The 20459-nt window shown below is 37.0% G+C and overlaps 1 long non-coding RNA gene across 1 annotated transcript; it reads right to left on the bottom strand.

Moving 5' to 3' along the window:
• Window positions 1-18502: 18502 nt before the first annotated feature.
• On the bottom strand, window positions 18503-19676 carry LOC144642851 (uncharacterized). The gene is made up of 2 exons (XR_013568796.1): window positions 19595-19676; window positions 18503-19239 (listed from the first exon to the last, which is right to left on the bottom strand). It is a non-coding gene; the product is annotated as an uncharacterized LOC144642851 (long non-coding RNA).
• Window positions 19677-20459: the final 783 nt, after the last annotated feature.

The following is a 20459-nucleotide window of genomic DNA, read 5'->3' on the forward strand; positions in this document are numbered from 1 at the left end:
GGAAAATCAACAATGAATTTATATACAGCAAGTTAGACTCTATTCAACAGCTGTTGCTCATTATTTTCAGACAAAACCTTTTAAAATCTCATTTTAGATCTCATGTTGTGGGTATATTGAATTTTGATATTTCATTATACGCCTTTTTTGTTTTATTTGAGTAGTTAGCTTCTTTTGGCTGTTTAAATGATATTTCGGTTGTTATTAGGGCGATCAGTGTTTAACATAATAAAAATGTGGTTTGTATCTGATCTTAAAATCGGTTTGTAAAAACGTACAAAACTGAATTTTCGGTAACTCTCTGTTACCTTTATCAGAGTTAAAATTGGTTCAGTTTTTTGTATACTAAGTTCTTTATACACCGCCAGTCTCTAGGGATGTTCCCAATGTTAAATAAACTTATGGTAATTGCACATGCTCATTCACACAGTTAATGTCCTGGATAGAATGTAGCGCTTCTAAGAATAGGCGTTGTTTCCTATTGTTGACATATCTTTCTAAAATTTCTACTGATAATCCGGATGAATGTCATGGTCTGTTGTTTCCGCGTGAAATCTTATTGAGCTTTCGTTTTTTTGTCAAGAGAGTCCAAGGGATTACGCTTCAATCCCTTACATAAAGGGTGTTTCCGAGAGAGTTCGACGTGTGCTTAGCAGGGAAAACATAAGAACCACTTTCAAGCCTGTTAAAACATTGGGCAGTATCTTTAAGAAACCAAAAGACCGCCCCGCCACAAATCAGATCAAGGGAATTGTGTACAAAGTCAAATGCAAAACATGTGATTTTGCCTATGTGTGAGAGAGCAAAAGATCGTGGATTTCGCGCGGCGCAGAGCACAAGCCTGGCACAAGATATAATAACGAAAGCGCAATAAGATTTCACGCGGAAACAACAGACCACGACATTTATCCGGATTATCTAGAAATTTTAGAAAGATATGTCAACAATAGGAAACAACGCCTATTCCTAGAAGGGCTACATTCTATCCAGGACATTAACTATGTGAATGAGCATGTGTAATTACCACAAGTTTATTTAACATTGGGAACATCCCTTGAAACCGGCGGTGTTTAAAAAACTTATTATGCCAAAAAACTGAACCAATTTTAACTCTGATGAAGGTAACGGAGAGTTACCGAAAATTCAGTTTTATAAGTTTTTACCAACCGATTTTAAGATCAGATACAAACCAAATTTTTATTATGATATTTCAGTTATTTTATTTTAACCTTGCATGTATTGTATCTATTTTGGGAAAAACAAGCTAAACATCTGAACTAGTTCAGTTGTCATCGAAAGCATAGTGCCGCGCAAATTGAGATGACAAAGAGTTCAAGGCTCAAAATAATTTTCGAACAGTTGGTGGTCAAACAGATGTAAACTCGGTCATGTGTCGTTTCTGACCGCTCAAAACGTTAAGAACAGTAATTTTAAACAACTACTAGTGGTAGTTTAAAATTACTAGTATAAAAATACCCGCTATTAAACTAAAGCCAAATTTAAGCATCTCCCACGTTGTTTTCCTTCTTACTTGCCCTCAAATTAAAATATCTGCTTTCCATGCTTTAAACGTTCTTCCAGTCCTTCCAAGCACGCGTTCTTTTCGTTGACGTGAAAAAATCCGAATAATACTGACTTGAACAAAACTATACAGGTCAAATATAAAAAGACGCATCATGTCTTACTGAATGGTCTTTACGTTTTGCTTAACAGGAATAACATTGATTCCACATTTGTTTCGGTTTTACTTATAACCCATTCGCACCAAAGCTATTGTTTTCTTCATATAAGTTGCTAAATGATGTTTGTTGACTTCACATTTAGCACAATCAAAGCACTAGTTAGATTTTACTTGGACTTTTTAAAAAAATTAGGTCATTCAGTTTTCTGTTGCTGGTTTTCATTTTTAACTCGGAAAAGAGTTGTAATGGGCGAAGTGAATTCACTCCCTCACTCCTTCCCTCGAATCCTGTAAACATAGGCACGCAATACGTGCAAGTGTTTTACGGCCTCTAGAGAATTAGACCTGTCCTCTGATAACCTACATTTCTAGTTAAGTTAAATAATATTAACATGCCTAATTACCAGCCGAAATATTGTATTAATGCCAGTTTTCTTGAAATACCGTATTTATTCAGCTTTAAGCCGAGACTCTAAACGTTTGGTTTTTAGAAACAGTTAGACTCCGACAAAAAACCCGAAACACTCGGAAATAAGCCGAGACCCATTTTTTTTCCTCGCAATTTTCTACAACAATTATTTCTGCCTGAGACTGTTTCTGTTCCTTTCCTACTGTTCCTTTCTTTAAGTTAAGTTAATTTGCAGAATCATTGACTACGAGCAGTTCCTATTTTTTCGCAGAGTTCGAAAAATAATTTCGCTTCAAGCTCGACGGACTCTGCGAGAAAATAGGGACTGTTCGTTGTCTAGCAGAATCACTGTTACGTGACTTTTCAAGAGAAGAAGGGTCAAAAAGGAATCGATCTATTTGACTTGTTGTCGCGACACCAGAAACTGGCCAATCAGAAGCGTTCGTTCCCACGCGTTTGGTAAACATTGGAACACGATCTGACAGAGATTTTACACGAGTCTTACAGCCAATAACATCACGGCTACACTGACCAATCAACTTCAACGGAACGAAGGTTGGTTGCAAGATGGCCGCCGGACGTTTCTCCACGGCTCTGTGGCCTAACCGCTGAAAAAGCCCGATGGGTTCTTTTTTGTGACCTAAAATAGAAGTAGTTGATGTCGCAACAATCCCTTGATGAGCTTTTATGGAAAATTCACGCTGCAACTTAAATGTCTAAACGACAAGAGCGCTCATCAAGTTCGAGTTCCAATTCAACGCCAACACCGAAGCGAAACCGCGAAGAGATAATGGATGATAAAGATATAGAATCCTCCACGTCTCTCACAATGATCATGGAAAAACTGAATTCAATTGAATGCAGAATGGACGACAACTTTTCAAACCTTCACACACAATTATCAACTTTGAGATGTGAGATGAAGGAGGAAATCGACGGTGTAAAACAAGCGATGAAAGATGTCGAAAAGTCCCTCGAGGTCGCATGGGCCACCATCGAAGATATCCAACAAGAGACAAAAACATACAAGGACTCTAAAAGCTCACACCAGAAAATGCTGGACGACCAGGCGCAGAAAACACAACTACTGGAAACACAGCTCGCCATCGCTCAAACTGAAGCTTCTTTGCTCGCCAAAAATCTCCGCGCAGCAGAAGAAAACCTTGTTGCCTTAGAAAGCTACACAAGGAGGGAAAACCTTAGGTTTGTAAACATCCCGGAGGATTAACCAAGAGAAGATTGCATCCACGAGGTAAAAATACGTTATGGCTTACGTTTTCATGCTGTCCACCGTGTGGGAAAACGACAAACACATAACAACACCGCGCCATTACGACCGCGACCCATTATCGCACGGTTTGTGGTAAGAGAGGATAAAGACGCAGTGATGGCAGTCAAAAACCGACTCAGAAACTCCCAGAAATACAAAGATGCGTACATCACTCAAGACTACGCAAAAGCAATCCAAGAAGAACGAAAAGTTCTTATCAAAGCTATGTTCGCCGCGAGAGATCTCGGTCAAGATGCAAAGGTAATTAATCGTACCCTGTACATAAACAACAAAGATTACAACGCTCAAAACATTCCTAAGGATTTACTCTCTGCCCTTGAAGCTTAATATAGCTCTTGTTGCTTGAATTACCTGAAGCTTAATAGAACTCTAGCGTAATTTAAACGGACATCGTCTTGCTATGTATACATTCTTCGCATAAATAGAGCCCTTCGCGGCTACATTTCAGCGAACAACTAACCCTACCATAGAGGTTAAGTTTTTTATGTTTTTCCTTCGTTGTTTGGCCCGGTCTATGTCTATGTTTCGGTCGTATGTACTTATGTGTAACTCATGTTCTTTTCGCCCATTTGCTTTGCAAAATCAATTACTACAATCACTTGCTTTGCTTTACATTAGTTGGGACATAAAACAACGCAAAATGCGATTGCGATATTTCATCTTGGACCAAATGTGCAGATCATTTCTCTGTTCCTATCCTTTATTAAGGAAAAATGAATGAAATTAACGATTTAAATTTAAAATGCCTGTCTTTAAACGTAAGAGGTGTGAATAAAACTTTTAAACGCCGGTTAATATTTCGATGGCTGCACAGACATAAACAACATTTTATTTTTCTGCAAGAATGCTATAGCACAAATTTATGCACATCGAAGTGGCAAAATGAATGGGGCGGCAATGTGTTTTTTAGTCACGGCACAAATCACAGCAAAGGCGTGATGATACTGATAAACCCTTCACTGGAATGTAAAATTGAAAAATGTATTACGGATAAAAACGGCAGGTTCATTATACTAAAACTATCATTTGATGAACAATCTATTGTTCTCGTAAACATTTACGCTCCTAATGATGTTCAACAACAATTAAAGTTCTTTTCAACACTAAATCAACTGTTACAAGAATTCGCTGAAGAAAAAATACTAATTGCAGGTGATTTCAATTGCGCGCTCTCTCCAAAAGACAAAATGGGCGGCAAACCGGTCACAAAAAAAGCTTCTGTCATAAAACAAATCGAAACGCTCTGCGCGTCGCACAATTTACGTGACATTTGGCGAAATCTAAATCCTGAACTTTCCCGCTTTACATGGCGAAACAAATCTCTAAAAATACAATGTCGATTGGACTATTTCCTAATTTCAGAAGAACTCTGCAACCTAACAAAAACATGTGACATCTTGCTTGCACCTGAAAGTGATCATTCAGCCATATCCATCCACATTCAATCAGATATCTCAGCCCAAAAGAAAGGTCCCGGTTTTTGGAAGTTCAATACTGCGCTTCTTGAAGATGAATCTTATATTGCTGCCTTACGAGAAAATATCCCCACATTTAAAGCAAAATACGCTGATTTAACGGATTCTGGCCTAAAGTGGGATCTGATTAAAATGGAAATAAGGGGCTTTACGGTGAAATACTCTAAGCGAAAAGCAAAAAGAACCAAAGACAATGAAAAGGCTTTACAAGAAAAAATTAATACCTTACAGGCACAAGCCGAGAAACATCCACACAATAGAAGCATAATACTTGAACTTCAAGTAGAAAAATCACGCCTCAAAAAAATAATGGCATATAAAACAAAAGGCGCGATTCTCAGGAGCAAGGCGAGATGGCACGAGCAAGGTGAACGAAACACAAATTACTTTTATGGCCTGGAAAAACGAAATTATAATAATAAGACAGTAACAAAATTAAAAATTGGTGAAAACAAATTTACAAGTAATCAATTCGAGATTTTAGAGAAGGAAAGACTTTTCTACGAATCGCTTTACAAATCAAAAAACTTAAACTCAGAAATATTCAAGGATTCAGTTTTCTTTAATCAAGAAAATATTTCTCCTTTATCTGAGGAAAAAAGGGCAGCCTGCGAAGGTAATGTTACCGCGAACGAATGTTTTAAAGCACTTAAGGACTTCCAACCTGGAAAAACACCGGGCACAGATGGATTTCCAGCAGAATTCTACCGCTTTTTCTGGTCCGAAATCAACAAAGAAATGACAGAAAGCTTTAATCACGCCTTCCAATCTGGGACGCTTTCTATAACGCAAAGAAGAGGGATCATTTCACTCATTCCAAAAAAAATTAAGGACAAAACTATTCTAGAAAACCTGCGGCCTATATCGCTCCTAAACGTAGACTACAAAATCCTCACCAAAGCCATTGCAAAAAGAGTTGAAAAAGTGCTACCTGATATTATAAATGTTGATCAAACCGGTTATGTGAAAGGTCGGTATATCGGCGAAAATATCCGCTTGATACAAGATGTAATACACTTTACAAGCCAAATGAATGAAAAAGGAATTGCTATTTTCCTCAATTTCAAAAAAGCCTTTGACACGATCGAATGGACGTACCTTAACGCCGCCCTCGAACTATTTCATTTCGGACCTGATATTATGAGCTGGATTAAAATAGTATATAAAGATGTCTCCAGCTGTGTTGTTAACAACGGCCATGCTTCTACCTTCTTCCCTTTACAACGAGGCGTTCGTCAAGGATGCCCTTTATCGGGAATCCTATTTGTCTTAGGAATCGAACTATTTGCAAGAGCGTTAAAAAACAAAACTTCCATTAAAGGGATCGAAGTCGACAATCATGAAATAAAAGTGGCACAATATGCTGATGACACCACCGTCTTTGTCCGTGACAGAGAATCGGTCCACGAGCTTCTTGATTTTCTCAAAGAATTTAGTGCACAATCTGGGCTAGAAATAAACACAGCTAAAACTGAGGCGATGTGGCTAGGACAATGGAAAAATAACCAGGACACTCCCTTTGGTTTCAGGTGGCCAAAAGAGCCAATACTTTCTCTCGGTATCTTCTTCTCGCACAATCAGGCACATGCGGACGATCTTAACTTCGGTGCCAAAGTTCGTGACTTAGAGAAAACTCTTCTCGCTTGGCAGAAGAGAAAGCTAACACTATACGGGAAAATCAATATCGTTAAAACGCTAGGCCTTTCCAAACTGATTTTCAATGCTTCAGTTTTACACATTCCGGATCACTTCATAAAGCAAATTAATAAGATTACGTTCAATTTCATTTGGGGCGGTAAACCTCCCAAAATCAAAAGAACCACGATCATAGGTGAGAAAAAAGACGGCGGACTTAAAATGTGTGATTTTTCAATTATGGACAAAGCATTAAAGATCGCCTGGATTATCAGAATTCAAACTCAATCTTCGGCCGCATGGAAAATTATTCCAGGCTACTTCTCACGACTTAATGGCAACCTTGCTTTTTTAACAAAATGTAATTACCAAACTAAAATGCTGAAGCTCAATAACCTCCCGGACTTTTATCGGTCAATACTAGAATACTGGCAGTATTTTAAAACATTAGATTCTAAAGAAACAGACCTTAGACATGAAATTCTATGGAACAACCGCAACATTTTAATTGACAAGAAGCCAGTTTTTTATAATAATTGGTTCACTCAAAACAGTGTTCACGTGCATCATCTATTGGACGAACAAGGTAATTTCTACGATCTCGCAGAATTTAAAACCAAATATAACCTGAATGTGCCGTTTACTACCTTCTACGGTCTCATCGACGCCATTCCTAACGCATGGAAAAATAAAATAAAACAGCGCTTCCAAATCGAGAGTAACTCAACAAACGGTAACACAGCCCTGTCCACAAGTTCAATTTATTCTGCTATCTTGACAAGCCTCTTCAAACCACCAACCTCTCAAAGTAAAATTCTGCGTCACGGCTTTACTGAAAACAATGTTCAGAAAGTTTACTTACTACCTTTTAAGATTACAAAAGAAATTAAAATCATAATGTTTCAATTTAAAATTATACACAACATACTACCTACCCAAATGAGTTTATATCGTGACGGTATCTCAGAAAACGATACCTGTCCTCTTTGCAAAAACGAAATACAAACCTTGAACCATTTATTAGTTACTTGCATCAAAACGACCTCCTTTCGGAAAACTTTTCATAGCTGGTGGTACGAGAAAACGCACGAAACGATACGCTTAGATCAAAGTAAAATATTGTACGGCTTTTTTGAAAAGACATCGCACTGGCAGCCTCTAAATTACCTTATTCTACAAGCGAAATATTACATTTTCTGCACAAATGGTCTACAAGATGAACTTTGTTTCCAAAGCTTTCTACTACGGGTAAAAAACAAATTGCAAATACTTAGGGAGATCGCAATTGCAAAAAAAATCATTAGAAAACTTTCAGCTAACATGGGCCTTTATTTTGTAAATCTTAAAATTATAAATATAGTGTAAACATAAATAACCGTTTAATTTAAACATCTGTTATAGCAACAAAAAAAACAATCACATCGTGTTGTTTTTGTTTGCGTAAATTTTAGAATTGTATGTGGCGACTATGATTAGTAAGTACATATAGGGAAAAGACAATGTTATGTCAAAATGCTGTAATTAAATGTTTGTAAGTGATGTAATAATATAATGTAGTCTATTGAAAGTAATGTAAATAATATACTGTAAGCATTATCCCGTAAATCTACGTAAGTACTGTTCTGTAAGTTTTGTTGTGTATTATTAATAAAAAAAAGAGAGAAGAAAAAAAAAAAAAAAAAAAAAAAAAACTTCAACGGAACAGACTTATAACATCATCGACTGACAACAACTTTTCACTTGACTCTGAAGATGACTTCCGCTTAGGTTGTCGAAACGTCAGTCACCAACAACAGTTCTGTTCAGAACTACTCTCACCCGGACGATCACACTATACAAACTACTGATACTCCTCGGTTCAAACCATTTACTGTATATCATAATTAAATTAACATCTTCGAATATATCGCACGCTATTGTAAACATTGACTCGGAGAGTCTTCGGAATCCTTCAAACCTGCAATTTTGTGTTCAAATATTCTCCGCCAATATAGAATTTTAGAAGTTGATTTAAGAGGCACATCGAACTTCTCTTTCACAAGCATCGCTGATATGATATTAACTTTTCAATTCGTGCTGTCACAACTACTCAAGTTCAAAAGGGGTACAATCAGAGTTATTTAAAAACGCAGCGCCATACAGCCAAAATTTGTACTGATCTGTTTTCTTGGCGAAGGAGTAAATTGAAATTTCATTGTTTTGTACTCGAAATTTCATTGGCTGAAGTAAAAAAACATTGAAATTATTTTTTCCGTTCTGATTTGTGATCGGTTAACTTTTTTCTGAGTGACCCCGGTCACGGTAATAGTAGCCGCACTGTAGAACCAGACGAAGTAAAGAAAAATTTGCCAAATACTCAGTATTTCGCTTAGCTTCTTCCTTGAAAATATGTCAACGTGCAGCGTTTGTTCACAAATTTAATGACCCAAAGCGGCTACAAGGTGACGACACTAGATTTATCAGTTTACGGCTAAAAATGGTTTGAACCACCTTCTAAAACCTGTAAACGTGTTTTTGTATACAAGTGGATATTTTTGCGGTCTAAAATATAAATGGATGGTGTATAAATTAATTTAAGGATTCATCAGCACATTGAAAGTGTAAACCTCCGTATTGTGTCATTTGAGCCACAAACCTTTTATTTTCTCAGCAGGAAACGTTTCGATTTCCTTAAAACTTGGTACAGCGAATGTTTAATGATTATAATTTGATGCCGTAAATTCAAATTTTTGATAAATGAGGTACCAGGTGTATTTTTAAGCTGTTGAATATGGCTTTTATTTCGCCGCCACTTTAAGGGCTTGTCAGAGCGGTTTATAAAATAGATTGCAAGACCACATTATCAACGTATTTCGAACTTATGACGGTTAAAGAATGTAAAGCAATGTTTGTTCTGGTTTTGTGTGAAGTTTGATGTTAATTGAAGTTTTTTCGAGACCTTCCGGAACTTCATCCTCGCAGCCTATTTCAGGCCTTTGTTTGAAAGGAAAATTGCACTTTGACTGCGTTTTCCAATATTCGTAAATATCTGAAAAAAGGTGCTGGAACTTTTAAATATGATTTTTACAAATGTCTTACCAAGGGGTATCTTTGGACAAGTATAAGCTATTCGCCAAATGGGTCGCTGACGGAGAGTTGGCTGGCGTTATAGTCGGCCGTTTAAGTTTTTTTAAAAAAAATTGAATATCTTTGGAAAGAAAAGAGATATTCAGCAGTCAAGGAAATAAATTTAACTAAAAAAAAAGAATTTTAGAATAATGGAAAACTGGTAAAATATTTACGTTTTGAGGATTCAGTTATTGCACTTGAAAATACCGAGGTTTCTCGTATGGTTCAGCGTTCCTTAATGATTTAAACCGAAATTTGACTTTAATTTTATCAGTGTTAGGCCCCGTCCACACTGACCCGAGTAAAATTTGAAAACGTAGAAATTTGAAAACGCCGCGTAAAATGTTTTCCGTCCACATTAACCCGGATAAACTTGAAAACTATACGCTTCACAAGTAAGTAAAAGTAAAAGTAAAGTCTTTATTTAACAAAGGTTGCACTAAAATAACATAAAATACTAACAAACCAGTGGCCCTCTTAAATAATTTACAATAAAATATAAAAATACACTATTTCACGCTCCAAATCCAAACGCTCATTGGTGAGCGTTTTTGAAAAGCTCCGTTTTCGGTGACCGAAAACACCGTTTTAGTGTGGACGGTTGGCCTAACCGGAGAAAAAAGATGCGTTTTCAAATTTACCCGGGTCAGTGTGGACGGGGCCTTAGATAGAATAGGAAAAGAATACAAGCAAAGGTTTTTAAATACCTGAAAGAAGATTGATGTTGCTCTCTGTTGACAGTCAGTACAAGGCGTTTACCAGGAAAATCAACAATGAATTTATATACAGCAAGTTAGACTCTATTCAACAGCTGTTGCTCATTATTTTCAGACAAAACCTTTTAAAATCTCATTTTAGATCTCATGTTGTGGGTATATTGAATTTTGATATTTCATTATACGCCTTTTTTGTTTTATTTGAGTAGTTAGCTTCTTTTGGCTGTTTAAATGATATTTCGGTTGTTATTAGGGCGATCAGTGTTTAACATAATAAAAATGTGGTTTGTATCTGATCTTAAAATCGGTTTGTAAAAACGTATAAAACTGAATTTTCGGTAACTCTCTGTTACCTTTATCAGAGTTAAAATTGGTTCAGTTTTTTGTATACTAAGTTCTTTATACACCGCCAGTCTCTAGGGATGTTCCCAATGTTAAATAAACTTATGGTAATTGCACATGCTCATTCACACAGTTAATGTCCTGGATAGAATGTAGCGCTTCTAAGAATAGGCGTTGTTTCCTATTGTTGACATATCTTTCTAAAATTTCTACTGATAATCCGGATGAATGTCATGGTCTGTTGTTTCCGCGTGAAACCTTATTGAGCTTTCGTTTTTTTGTCAAGAGAGTCCAAGGGATTACGCTTCAATCCCTTACATAAAGGGTGTTTCCGAGAGAGTTCGACGTGTGCTTAGCAGGGAAAACATAAGAACCACTTTCAAGCCTGTTAAAACATTGGGCAGTATCTTTAAGAAACCAAAAGACCGCCCCGCCACAAATCAGATCAAGGGAATTGTGTACAAAGTCAAATGCAAAAAATGTGATTTTGCCTATGTGTGAGAGCAAAAGATCGTGGATTTCGCGCGGCGCAGAGCACAAGCCTGGCACAAGATATAATAACGAAAGCGCAATAAAATTTCACGCGGAAACAACAGACCACGACATTTATCCGGATTATCTAGAAATTTTAGAAAGATATGTCAACAATAGGAAACAACGCCTATTCCTAGAAGGGCTACATTCTATCCAGGACATTAACTGTGTGAATGAGCATGTGTAATTACCACAAGTTTATTTAACATTGGGAACATCCCTTGAAACCGGCGGTGTTTAAAAAAACTTATTATGCCAAAAAACTGAACCAATTTTAACTCTGATGAAGGTAACGGAGAGTTACCGAAAATTCAGTTTTATAAGTTTTTACCAACCGATTTTAAGATCAGATACAAACCAAATTTTTATTATGATATTTCAGTTATTTTATTTTAACCTTGCATGTATTGTATCTATTTTGGGAAAAACAAGCTAAACATCTGAACTAGTTCAGTTGTCATCGAAAGCATAGTGCCGCGCAAATTGAGATGACAAAGAGTTCAAGGCTCAAAATAATTTTCGAACAGTTGGTGGTCAAACAGATGTAAGCTCGGTCATGTGTCGTTTCTGACCGCTCAAAACGTTAAGAACAGTAATTTTAAACAACTACTAGTGGTAGTTTAAAATTACTAGTATAAAAATACCTGCTATTAAACTAAAGCCAAATTTAAGCATCTCCCACGTTGTTTTCCTTCTTACTTGCCCTCAAATTAAAATATCTGCTTTCCATGCTTTAAACGTTCTTCCAGTCCTTCCAAGCACGCGTTCTTTTCGTTGACGTGAAAAAATCCGAATAATACTGACTTGAACAAAACTATACAAGTCAAATATAAAAAGACGCATCATGTCTTACTGAATGGGCTTTGCGTTTTGCTTAACATGAATAACATTGATTCCACATTTGTTTCGGTTTTACTTATAACCCATTCGCACCAAAGCTATTCTTGGTTTTCATGTTACGTCATAAAATTCTGAAATCAAAATTCACTAGGCCTGCTATTTTTTCATAAACGAAAGATAAACTAAAAATATATATTTTTGCAAATTTCTAGATCGATAGTGTCATTCGTTTTTAAACAGAACATTTTGAATATTTGAGTTCTCCGTCGTTTGTGACATCAAGCTGAGTGCCGTGACAAAGCTGTTTTGTTTGAAAAAAGGCCTTTCCTTTCCATTTTGTGCAGATTGAACATTTCAGATATAATAAGTGGTGTTTATGTGAAAGTGTACTAGCTCTTAAGCCAAGGATGGCCGCTGTTGTAAACAGAATTGAGTTCCAGATGGTTTCTCTGACATCACGGCGGCCATTACTGTGTCCCTCGGCAGGACACAGTTATGGTGGCTCCATACTAAGCTTTATAAATTTGCGTGGAAAGGTTCGGAAAATAACTCGCGAACGGTACACCGCACAGACCCGAAACTTGGAGAAATTGTTTATCTATTTATCATCTATAATATTTGAAATTCATAGCTTCTGTAGTTGAATGGTTTCGAATTTATTTTTTGATTGCGTGACAGTGAAAACCAGCAATTGTTTTCTTCATAGAAGTTGCTAAATGATGTTTTTTGACTTCAAATTTAGCACAATCAAAGCACTAGTTAGGTCTTACTTGGACTTTTTAAAAAATTAGGTCATTCAGTTTTCTGTTGCTGGTTTTCATTTTTAACTCGGAAAAGAGTTGTAGTGGGCGAAGTGAATTCACTCCTTCACTCCTTCCCTCGATTCCTGTAAACATAGGCACGCAATACGTGCAAGTGTTTTACGACCTCTAGAGAATTAGACCTGTCCTCTGATAACCTACATTTCTAGTTAAGTTAAATAATATTAACATGCCTAATTACCAGCCGAAATATTGTATTATTCCAGTTTTCTTGAAATACCGTATTTATTCAGTTTTAAGCCGAGACTCTAAACGTTTGGTTTTTAGAAACAGTTAGACTCCGACAAAAAAAGGAAACACTCGGAAATAAGCCGAGACCCATTTTTTTTCCTCGCAATCTCTTCTACAATAATTATTTCTGCCTGAGACTGTTTCTGTTTCTTTCCTTCTGTTCCTTTCTTTAAGTTACGTTAATTTGCAGAATCATAGACTAGGAGCAGTTCCTATTTTTTCGCAGAGTTCGAAAAATAATTTCGTATCAAGCTCGACGGACTCTGCGAAAAAAAAGGGAATGCTCGTTGTCTAGCAAAATCACTGCTAACGTGACTTTTCAAGAGAAGAAGGGTAAAAAAGGAATCGATCTATTTGACTTGTTGTCGCGACACCAGAAACTGGCCAATCAGAAGCGTTCTTTCCCACGCGCTTGGTAAACATTGTAACACGATCTGACAGAAATCGGCTACATGTAATATTTTTGTTCAAAAGCGAGAACTTAAAATACCACGACTTCTCTGCTAAAAGAAATCACTTCAGAAGAGTTTGATTGGATTGAGGATACTCGACAAATACTGGTAACAGCACATGTTTCGTTTTGATGACATTTAAAGTTCACCCGGTTGATCTGCTTGATCTTTTCCCTAGCATCTTGGCGAATTGCGACGAACTGAAGATTCACTGAATCATCAGGAATCATCCCGTATTCTCTGGCGATTTTGCAGTTGTTCTGAACTGTCTCTACCTCGGCAACAACTTTCAATTTGAAGGTTTAGTTGTTTGAAAACCAGTAGCTTTTGACATGACGATCGATAACTGCTTTTCGGAAGAATGCGTGATTGTTTGAGATGGGATTCTGAACTCAGGTGAATGTTTTGTTACGCTTGTGTACGGTTCTATTAATAAATTCATTCTTTATCAGTGATTTGTTGTTTTTCAATTACATAGTTGTGATTTAACGAATATTTTGATTCGCTGCATGTGGATTGTTTTATAGTTTGAAGGAAAAATCGGGTCTCGTCCGAGTGATTTGGGTTTATTTTTTGTCAGAGTCTAACTGGTTCGAAAAACTAAAAGTCTAGGGTCTCGGCTTATAGCCGAATAAATACGGTACATGCATGCTTAACTACCAGCCAAAATATTGTATTAATGTCAGTTTTCTTGAAATAAACCAAAACTTAATTGTTCTAATGATATTATTATTTTGCCTAACCTTCAAAAAACAAAAACGAAAAATAAAAAGAAAGAAAGCAATTTGCAACCGATGGGAACTCTATCACTTGCCCTTTCGGCCTGCTCTCGATGAGATAATCAGTACAGATAATCAGTGTCCGTTAAGCGGGGTTGAAAATGTATGGCAGTTTGTTACTCGAGGCACGGAAAAGTGTCCGTTGTCCGTATTAACGGGTGTCCGTATTAAGCGGGTAAATTTAAGAGAAAATGTATGAGTCTTTCGTCGGGACCAACAGAACTGTCCGTAATACCGGGGTGTCCGTATTAAGCGGGTGTCCGTAAAGCGGGGTTCCACTGTATAAGTAATTGCACGTTATTGCTCTTAATTTTGTCTCCCCTGCGCTGGAACATAGCGAATTATCATAATTAGATTCACAGCTTTGAATATGTCACACGTTGTTGTAATCATTGACTCGAAAGGTCTTCGGAAGCCTCAAAACCTGTAATTTTGTGTCGAAGATTTTCTCCTCCAATATGGAATTTCAGGAAATGATTTGCGAGGCACATAAACTTCTTGTATTTTTAGGTGTTATGACATGTTCAAAGTTTAGATTTCAAGTTTTAACTCTATTAGAATTTTTTTCTGTTATAACACAAAAGAGGTTATGATTTATCACTAGGTTTTCTAGCAGAAGACTTAGACACAAAATTGCATTATCTGCTGTTCAACTTTTAAGACCTTGTAACATCACTGTAGACGGTTATCTCTCAGTAAAAGGCAATCATGATGTAATTCCATCATCCTCTAATATCCTTTAAAAGTTTTAGCGGAATCAAAGTTAAAAATTCAGCGAATTAAATCTTTACAAGAAACCGCCCCTTTAAGAAATTTGGCTAATGAATTTATTAATGAGCAAGGGTCCCGCGTGACCTCAAGGTGTCTCAATCGGATTTTTGAGTGACGATACCTTTCAACTTTGAGCAACTTGTATGTCACCGTAAACAATCTGACTTAAAATCGATCAATACAGCTGTACTAAAGAAAGATGAAAGTTTCAAATGAGAACATTTTCATCGAAATTGGAGTAACCATAACAACAAAATGACGTCACCACCCATTTTACACGAGACTGATTTTCCAGCAATTGAGGGAGTATTTTGAAAAAGGCTTCTAGATTTTGGACTTGAGATAAATTTCTCAAGGACTGCGAAATTTGAAGAATTTATATGAGCGTTCTCGAGAAAATTTCGGATGAAGTTTTGAGGTGCAACAAAATCAAAGCTGTCTTAAAACGTTATTGAGAAAACGTCCACGTCTTTTGTTTTGCGCACATAACTATGCCGAGTTACGTAGTCGCAATTTTTTTTTTTTTTTTTCTTTTTCAAAAATAGCTCGATCCTTAGTCGTTGCATGGGACGGTGTAGTGTCCGGAGTAGGTTTGAGGTACTATCAGAACCAATGAAATTGCAGTTTATAAAGGGGAAGTGATCTAATGAAATAATGAGGCAGCGAACGATTTTGTTCGAGGATTTTAGATTTGTAGGGCGCAGAATTGGCGAGTTTTGAATCAACTCCGGATTTCAAATGTATTTTATTGTTAGTAACGCTCCCCAGCTTACAATCCACACGCCGTCAGCAAGACCCAGCACTAAATTGTTATTCGCGTCGGACTGACTGGTTTTGCGCCAAACGCATACGCAGATTAGTATACGTTATTGTCTAGAACTCTCATGGACATCACTTGCGTGTTTGCGGTAGGAATCCTGCAGACTCCGTGGCGCCAACTGAAAACCGCAGCGCTTTCGTAATAATTGAAAGGAAGACATATGTCATCGATGTCGCCGTAAGACAAAAAACAAACAAACAAAAGAATCACGTTACGGCATTTTCAAGGAAAACAAAAGTATCTTGTTGCAAACGAACAAACGTATCGTGTTCGGTTGCAAAGAAAAGCGTTAGGAGCGCCCAGGAAGGAATACAAGTGGTGTTTCAACGTCTAATTGAAAGTAAAATAAAGCAGTTGATTTGATTCATTTATTACTTTTCGTTTAATGAGTATTGAGCGTGTAAAATGGAGACGTGAAGTATAGTGCTACGTTCGTTTTGAAGAAAAACAAAAGTATCATGTTACAAGAGCAAGAAAAATATTAGTATCATGTTAAATTGTTCGACAAAAAGGCAAAAGTATCCTGTAACAAAATTATCACGTTATGGTTGTTAAAAAGCTAGCAACAAAATAAGCGCTATCAGAGACGGGAGGAGTTCTTGTTTTTAAATAAGTGATGAAAATTTACGTATTGAATAAAACAGTTCTGACGTAACAAAGTGCACGCCAAAATTATATAATTTGTTTGCAAGCGAATATTTGTTTCGTTTCCTCAGAAACGATACGGTCTTGTTTTGGATTTGATATGAACTATTTACACAGTGGAGCTATTATGCAATCAATAAAAACGCTCGTAACCATAAAGTAAATATGTTTCACCGAAACGGGGAAGTGATTGAAGAGAAGGATATATATGCAGGTCAATTACAGAGTTAATTTCACTTCATGTAACAAACAGAGTACAGTGGAACCCCGAAAATACGGACACGAAGGTGACATGCCAATGTTTCCGTATCATTGAAAACTTCTGCACGCATAACGTGCCTATGTTTATTGGTTAGTTGCATGAACACACGTTATCACTTTTTGTATTTTTTCAGGTTGTGTGCACAGCCAACCCCCAAAATAGCGAAAAAATACCTAAAACAAAGAACTTTGCCGGGTTATAACTATTTCCCTTTGTTAACTATACGTGTTAACCATTTTCACCAGAAGTAAAGGCTTTGCATGCAAACACACTCGATTTGACAAGTGTTGATCATTGTGACCATTGTCTCTAAAGTAACTTTTACCATTGCGACTCTTTATATCAAGTAATAAAGAAAGAAAACAAAGAAAAATGTAAAAGGTTTCACACAATCGATGCAAATACATGCAGAGCTAATTCAATAATTAAAGATAGAAACTTCACGGACAGTTACTCAGAGTTTCACGCACGAAGCGATCATCAGACTGTGCCGTTAGATGCGGTGAAATACAATTTAAACTACGTTCATGGAGGACGGTTGGAACGATCCTGTCTCTGATTGGCCGCGTAGTACTTGTTTTCGTGCCTGCACTTGGTAACAAGCTCACATCTTTTGTTCAAGAGGGTGGATCTGTCAGCTGATAGTATGCAGAGCTTCTCCGTCAGACACAAATTGCAGCGTGACGGGTTTCCCCTGTAAGCGCTTGCTCTCGTGACAATGGACCACTTGATCAAAAATTGTTCACAACTTAGTTGTGAACGCTTGTCGGGTCTGAAATACTTTTTGCTCATGTTATTTGTTTTATTTCATCGTCGAAACTTTAAACGCAAATAACGAACTTTTCCTGTTTCACCTCGGACACTGGACTTTTGCTGTTTGCAAATATTGTATAGAAAATAAGTCTACATAGATTGATAATTGTCGGCTCAGGCGCGTAGGGCCAGCTTTGGTACCGCGGTTTGAAACGTGGTTAGAGAGATTCACCCTGGTTTGGTTTTTTCGTTTTACAGATCGTTACAGAACGGATACAAAGATTAATGTAACGTCTCCCCGCGCGCGCGCGCTTTCACCCTACGTTTGTCGTCAAAATTATGCATGAACTCTCTAACTGGTCTGTCACTGTGCCCCTGACGAGAATGACAGGCTACCTGAGTGCAGACTTGCGTGTTTTTTTCTTTATCAATCTATGCTGATAACTATTCTCTTAGTGAGCTCACTAAGCTATTATCACAATCAGCTGTACTTTTAATAGGCTGTTATTATTTACAGCAATAATAATACAAGTATTAAAACTTGGACTCAATGGAGGCTTTGAACCCTTGTTTTAATATGAAATGATGCAATAGACGTGTTTTGGCTTTAAACGGGGACATAAATTAAAAAGGCAAGTGTTGATCATTGTGACCATTGTCTCTAAAGTAACTTTTACCATTGCGACTCTTTATATCAAGTAATATAAATATTTCATAAAGCATCTGTGTTTTTTGAAGTGGAAATTTCACTTAAGTTTTCTTTTTTGGTTATTTCACCGTTTCATGAGTTTGTTTTGTAACTAGTTTTACAATTTCAAATTGGTACGTGATTTACCGTTAAGACTTTAAATTTGGAGACTCTCGCAACTCTATGCAGCAGCTGTTGAACATTATCTTTAAACTGAACGTTTTGACAATAACGCCCGCTCATCTGATGTCACTATTAAAGAATTTATTCACTCTTCATCAACTAATGTCTAATAACAAACAACAGTGTGCTATCAACAGAACGTCCTGAGAGAGAATAATTCTGGTGCAAAATTTTAACAGGTAGCTGATTTGCGGTACTGGGAAACGGTTGAAAAAACTTCAATGTGTCCTACTGCACATTCTTCTGGTCGACTTGGTTTTATATGGAATTAAGTACCGTTATCATTGATATTGTGACTGTTATTGTTCAAAAACTAATATTACTACAGATAAAAAGAAGAGAACAATCTTTAACAGGAAATGAATACAATATTTCAACATTTTTTGTAAGACCCGGCCTCTACAATGACAAGTATTTTGCAAAAGGACCATCTTCAAAAAAAAGGCAGCATAGGGATAAGGATTAGGGAGGTTGGGGGGGGGGAGTGCACACTCAGTCTAAAATATCCACTTTCTGAAAGGAGTTTATGTGCGACGCGTAAAATTCTGCTTGGTTGTGACGCACTCACTCCACAGAATGCAGCCTTTGGACCGCCTTAAAACGCATGTTATTAGGGACAGCATTGCAGAAAATATCTCCCCCATGAAAAAAAAAAAAAACATAAGCAATCCTCAAACTACAAACTTAATAACAAAAAAGAGAAACCAAATTATTTAATAAAACGGTCTTTAATCTATTGCGAAGCACAAAAGGCGTCAATGTTACTTGTTTGCCTTAAGCCAGTCCCAGAGTTTCGTTAACTCCTGCAACAAAGGAAAACAAACAAACTTTGAGAAAGATAACATGCCAGGTGACAAACCGGAATCATGCAGAGCTGCCTAGCCTAACAACATAACACCTCTTTCGTTTTAACAAGCCAGGTTACTGCACTTGTTTTTCCTAAGAAGCAAAGGCCAAGACTCTGTGATAGAGCGTCCTACCATTGCAGAAAGTAGCAGGTCAGAAGAGTTAAGATTATATTTACGATAAGCCAACTCACTGTGATTCTACTAAGCATGACATATATACATACACCGTCATTTCTTACCTATTATATTTAATTTTTTAAAGAGATAAAACACTGAAATAACGGTTAAAAGACCAATAACAACAACTTACAGCGTCATCGGTAACCTTGTACCCATGCTTCATATAGTTTTTAAACTTCTCCAGTTTCTTTGGAAGATTAGGCGTCTAGAGACGAAGGTAGAAAAACAGGTTTACATGGAATTCAGAACAAACTAAGGAAATTCAATTTCAAACCATTTTAAGAATGTAGGGAAAATCCAGGGCGATTATATTTTTCTTGGCAAAACTAGGTAACTCCCACTGTCACAAAGGGACTTGTCCCCAAAACTTGCTGCAGGGACAAGTCACAGGGACGTGTCCCATCACGAGTGCGTGCCAACCTAAAACGCCTACCCAATGCAAACTGTATACAGTCTAGCCCTGCATGCACACACCTCCCTTCCTAAGTCATGGCCACAGCCACATAAACCTTGACGTTTTTTTATCTCGCCTTACCAGGCACTTCTTCAGGCCCAAAGAGCGTCTAACAGCAGACACAACTGCACTTATAGACCTTTGACACTCAGAGTCATGTTTGTTAGATATTACATTTAGATAATTAGAGCCAACTAGGAACCACATGCTTTGTTGTCTACCTCTTATCTTCATTCTGAACATCGGTTAATGGATATAGGCTTAAATGAACTCGCTATTGACCAGTCGACGCAGTGGCTTCACAGCACATTGGTAGAGCGTTTTCTTCAGAATCACAAAAGTCAGGGGTTTGAGGAACAATGGGGACCAAATTTTTTTATGATTTTTATACAAGACATAAATTTCATTATCATTGTTCAGGTATTCTCTGTGTTAGGGATTGATTTTCATTGTAGCTAAACTTGCATCCTCTAACCACTTAAACTTACACCCTTGGAGATTATGCGTACTCACTTTCACTAACTTTTCTTTAATTTTATCC

The sequence above is a fragment of the Oculina patagonica genome, chromosome 2 (assembly GCF_052425735.1).
Source record: "Oculina patagonica isolate OP01 chromosome 2, crgOcupat, whole genome shotgun sequence".
NCBI classification, from domain to species: domain Eukaryota; kingdom Metazoa; phylum Cnidaria; class Anthozoa; order Scleractinia; family Oculinidae; genus Oculina; species Oculina patagonica.